This window comes from Pongo pygmaeus, chromosome 4 (genome assembly GCF_028885625.2).
Source record: "Pongo pygmaeus isolate AG05252 chromosome 4, NHGRI_mPonPyg2-v2.0_pri, whole genome shotgun sequence".
Lineage (NCBI taxonomy): Eukaryota > Metazoa > Chordata > Mammalia > Primates > Hominidae > Pongo > Pongo pygmaeus.
Genome location: NC_072377.2, coordinates 89,220,253 through 89,225,848, shown reverse-complemented (window position 1 = coordinate 89,225,848; position 5,596 = coordinate 89,220,253). Strand labels below are relative to the sequence as shown.

The 5,596-nt window shown below is 39.1% G+C and overlaps 1 pseudogene; it reads right to left on the bottom strand.

Moving 5' to 3' along the window:
- Positions 1–3,086: 3,086 nt before the first annotated feature.
- Positions 3,087–3,976, bottom strand: LOC129036992 (large ribosomal subunit protein uL18-like; annotated as a pseudogene).
- Positions 3,977–5,596: the final 1,620 nt, after the last annotated feature.

The following is a 5,596-nucleotide window of genomic DNA, read 5'->3' as shown; positions in this document are numbered from 1 at the left end:
CTTATATCTGTAATCCAGTATTATTATCCTGGAGTACTATTGATATTGGAGAAGTGTGGAGGATGGAATGTAATTGTCCAATGGGTTCTTCTTGTCCTCTGCACAGATACAGCTGATTTACTAACACAGCCGTATTGCAATAGAGAAAGAGTTTAATAAACACAGAGCCAGTCAAACAACAGACAGGAGTTCATTACACAATTCAAATTTGGAGGCTAACTTTTTTAAGAATAATAGGACAGGCAGGGGGCTAGAGGATAGGGAATATTCACTGGGATGGTGATGAAATTATAGGGGATCAAAGTTGTCCTCTTGCACTGAGTCAGTTTCTGGGTGGGATTACAAGACAAGTTGAACCAGTTTCACAGTCTAGCTGGCACCAGCTGGTATATCAGAATGCACGTTCTTGTTTTTTTTTGAGATGGAGTCTTGCTCTGTCACCCAGGCTAGAGTGCAGTGGCGCGATCTTGGCTTACTGCAAGCTCCGCCTCCCAGGTTCACGCCATTCTCCTGCCTCAGCCTCCCGAGTAGCTAAGACTACAGGCACCCACCACCGCGCCTGGTTAATTTTTTTTTTTTTTTTTGTATTTTTAGTAGAGACAGGGTTTCACCATGTTAGCCAGGATGGTCTCGATCTCCTGACCTTGTGATTCCTCCCGCCTCGGCCTCCTAAAGTGCTGGGATTACACGCATGAGCCACCATGCCCAGCCCTAATTTGTTAGTTTTACAAACATAGTTTTTGTCCCCAAGCATGGAGACAGTAAGTTTGGGAAAGCCTGTTATCATACTTGCTTTAAAGTTAAACTATAAACAAAATGGCTCTGAAAGCTAGTTAGTTATGCCCAAGAATAAGCAAGGACAGTTTAGAGGATAGAAGCAAGATGGAGTCAGCTATGTCAGATTTCTCATACTGTCATAATTTTGCAAATGTTGTGTCAGGGAAGCATTCTATAATCTTATGCTTAAATACCAGCCTTTTAGTACAGCTGTGTCCCTGGGCTGTCACCTTTCCAAGTGCTCCCCACCAACCCCTATCGTTATTTGATACAGGTAGGCTAAAGAAGGTTGAATTCAGACAGTACTCCATGCCTTTTCCCTAGGTAGAACATGGTTTTATGAATTATTTCCCCTGGAGAGTGGGCCTTTGTTATGGAGGAAACTCTTGGAAATTTTTTTGTTACCTTTCCCCTCCACAGTCAGAGCCATTAGAGAATCTATCTTGGCTCTTCACTATGAGAACTTGGTGGTGTTTCTGAAGGCAATACCCACTGAAAGTGTGGGAGTACCCCTGAAATTTGGAATTTCTGACTCTCACGCTAATCCACACTCAGTTACCAGCACTCAGTCTCCCAAAATTCATCAAAATTACCATTTAAGTGTTACTACCAGTTTATGGCTCCAACAACTACTGCTCTAGATAGTAGATCTCAATTGCAGCTCTCTGGAGTTATCTGTCTCTCTCACCTTGAAGGTGGCAGTTTTCCCTGTTAACACAATGCCCTTATGGGGTCAAGAAAACTCATTGGTTTTTAGTTTGTTTAGCTTTTCTCTTGTTAGGATGGAAATAACAACTTCCAAGGGCACCTATACCTATTCTACATCAACTACTTCCCTGTCTCTTTCATATTGGCTCTTACTAAATGTTTTTGACTTTTGACTGATAAGTAATGTTCATCATACTGAAAATCATTAAAAATGCCAAATGTGAACAAATACAAAAGCCTAATTTTCTCTATTTTCTTGATATATACTTAACTTTATAAAAGTCCGTGTGTCTCAGCCCATGACATCATTAATAAGTGATTTACAATTTGTACTTTTAAAGATCTACATAATTTTCTGACTTCCTTTGTTTTATTCACATTTATTACAAAGTCGTCCTATCACAGAACAATTCTTCTTTCCCTGAGTCTGTTACAGAACTTCATACATTTGAAATTTTGCACAGTGCTACTTCTAATATCAGAAATGCTATTTCCCCTCTACTTTGGAAATGTATTCATTCATCTAGGCACAGTTCAAATTTCAAACTTCCTGAAAAATATATCCCAATTTACTCAGGCAATTGGTTAATTTCCATGAATTTCTGTTAGTTGTTTATTCTCCTTTTGTATTTTTTGTGCAATCTTTCTACACTTCATATTTATTGTTTTCCAATTTTTCTCCCTGACTAGACTTTAGTCAAGAAACTGTTCATTTTTGCATTATTAGAGCTTTGCTCACACTGAATTCAGTAAGTGTTTGTTGAATGATTAGTGTCTTAACTTTAAACCAGTCTTTTTCTCTCTCCTTATAATGTATAATCTTATAATGTGAATCTTAATGAATCAAACCAAATATTTTCTAAATTTTCTTTATACGTTTGCACATTATTTCCTGATATTTTTTCCTGCATTGCTAAAAAACTTTGAAGAGCTCAGGCTATACAATCTAGACCAAATATAAACAATACTAAAGTACAACAGGAGTTTTTGTTGCTTCTAAGATGGAAGTCTAAATCCAACTTATTAACGGTAAAAGCATAGTGGTTTTGTCCCCATCGTAACTGCTACAGTTCTGATGAGTGGAGGAACACCAGGGATCTTGGTCCTCGCGCTGGTTTGTATAAAATGACATAGACACACGTGAAGTGGTTTTAAGGAGTGAAAGATTTAATAGGCAAGAAAGAAGGAAGGAAGAAGAAAATAGCTCTCCCATGCGGAGACAGAGGGAGGGGGTATTGAAGCAAAGAGAAAACCCCAAGTGTGGCGAAAATCAGCCAGTTAATATGAAAAGGATGGAAGAGGTGGCGTCTGGTTTTCATAGGGTTCAGGGGATTGGTTTGACCAGGCATGTCATTCATGTAACCTGTGAAAAACTAGCCCTCCCATCTAGTCTTTCAATATGCAAATGCAGAGCGCCATGATGTTCCACACACATGGAGGTATGTGGGGGCAGCCATGTTGCCAGGCACATGTGAGGCAAGGACAAGAAGAAGGTGGCAGGAATTGCCATGTTTGGGTGGACCCACTTTCTTTTTTTTATTTTTTTCTGTCTATAAGTTTGTTGTCTTTATCTGAAAAATCCTCATGGAAAATTGTTTGGTTTAGCTCTCAGCAGCCTGCATCTGAGCTCTGAGGAAGTTTTCCTTCTTTTGAGCTACCCCATCTTTCTTCTGAGCAAGGGACATTTTGGGATGGTTCCACCTCTTCTTTTTAACTTCTTTCTTGGGCTTCTTTTCATAGACTGGATTCTCTCGTATAGCAGCATAAGCTTTCTTATACATCTCCATCATGTCTGGAGTTATACTATTCTTTATGTATTGAGAGAACTCTTTCTTGTAAGCATCTTCCATTAAGTAATGTATGTACTCTGCGACATTCTGGTCCATGATGTGCTTCCTGTGTACTCCTGCATTAAATTCCTTGCTTTCAGAATCATAACCAGGGAATTGTTTGGTACTGTGAGGGACAGAAAAGCCTCCATTGACAGCTCCCTTCAGGGCACCAAAAACTTTATTGCCAGTGGTAGTTCTGGCAAGGCCTGTGTCCAAATAGCAGGTAAAGGCACCTGGCTGGCCATCAATGCTTTCCACATTGTATTCATTGCCAGTCACCTCCACTTGGCCTTCATAGATCTTGTCCATGCCAAATCTATTGAGAAGCCAGTGGGCCAGCAGCAGGCCAGTCCAATACTCTGCAGCATAATTTGTCAGGCCAACTTCACACCATATTTTGGCAGTTCGTATGCATATGATGCTCAGACTATCATATCCCCATCTATATGGGCATAAGCAATCTAATAAATGATATCTTTGTTTGTTACATGAACTATCATTCTGTATTTGGGTGTGCTGTATTTATTTTTGTCCTGTATCTCCAAGCATTTCCAAGCACAGAAATCAGTTTTACCCTCTCGTCATCTTCTAAATTTCACTTGGTATCTTTCAAAGTAGGCCTTATTCTTAACAACTTTAACAAACCCCATCCTGCTGAATAGAGACCCGCATCCATGGCTTGACAAAGACCAATAGGCCCAGCAGTGCTAGGGATCAGAAAAGGCCACAGCCCTTGTGCAGACTCAGTATGTGGGACCCAGTTTTTAATGGCTTGCAATTGCATATCAAAGGTTGCCTGGTCAAACCAATCCCCTGAGCCTCTAAGCACCGGTGCTTTCCTACTAGACAAGAAATGTTTCTGGAGCTGCTTTAAAAGAAACAAAAACTTTCCAAGGACCCTTTTCCCTCTCTAACTGCCTAAAATAATTTCTTAATAACTGCTATAACATAACCTCATATTAAACATTTTTGGACTTAGAAAGGGCTGAGGAAAGCAAAAATACAGATGAAGCAGTCTGGTCATTTCAGAGTTACTTTCCTTATAAAGGTTAAAGCAAAAGTGACTTTGTTATTATGCTGGCTAAAAATGTCCTATATGGGGATTTGGCTATTTTTTCCTTCTCCTGATTTCTTGGAAGGTCAGATAAACACTTAGTTTTGGTTTTGTCATGTGGAATGTCAGCATGAGCAACTCCATTTGGGTTTAGTTTGTTGGGCCTAGAACAGAAAGTTCCAACCAATGGTCTCCTACACATTTTATTTAACAATTTCCCCTTTTTAGTTAGGATCTCAAGTAGAACCAAAACCTGAAGCACTAATGCTACTCTCAGTCACCATCATTTTGGGATTTGGGTTTTAACACATTATTCATAAGTTACAGTGTCTTGATTGTCATATGTTACTTGAAGTTTTTATTATTCCATTCAGAAAGGCCACTTAGTATTCAGCAGATGGCTGCATGTGGACATTTAAGATTTTTTGAGAAGGTGTGTTGCACCAGGAAGACTACTATTATGATCATCAAGAGGATAATACCAAGAGTTTGGAGTATGTCCCTTAGCTAGGGTCACCATAAACAAAACCAAGAAAAATTGAATAGACATAGAATGAGTCAGACAAGAAATCTTACCTATTTTAACCAAGTAATCTGTTTACCAATTTTTTGCAACTGAATTTGTACACGTGATGTATTTATCCATATGCAATAAGAAGTGCCATCAACCTTACAGACTCTTTTCTGTTCAGGTAGTAGAAAATCTAGCATCCCATGACAGGTTAAACTAAAGCAGGGAGTGACAATAAATGGGTACACAAATTTTATTCTATAAAAGAGACCTGTGGTATAATTTGAACAACAGTTGCACAATGGATATTGCTCAAGTTACTCACTCATGGATTAAAGAATCCCTTGGGTGAGGTAAATATTTGGATTTGGCATGACAGATCCAACATTTCATCAAGTTATTCACAGAAGCTGCTGACTGTGAATTTGTATGTATAGCATTATTCCACCAAGCAAAAAGGGTAGACATGCACAAGAAAAAAATAGGAGTAAGAGTCCTACTATGATGGAAACTCCTGTTCTGATGTCTCGAGGAAAAGCCACTCACAGCAGGAAATCATTAATATATCCTCATTGTTTGCAGTTTGAATGTCTCTGATTATGGCATGAAGGATTTTAGTAAATTTTCTGTGTGGCCCATATACCAGGCACAAGACAAGGGTGTAAAAATTGCAAGGGTGAATTTTACATCAAGTTTTCCAGTTTCCGGTTGTAG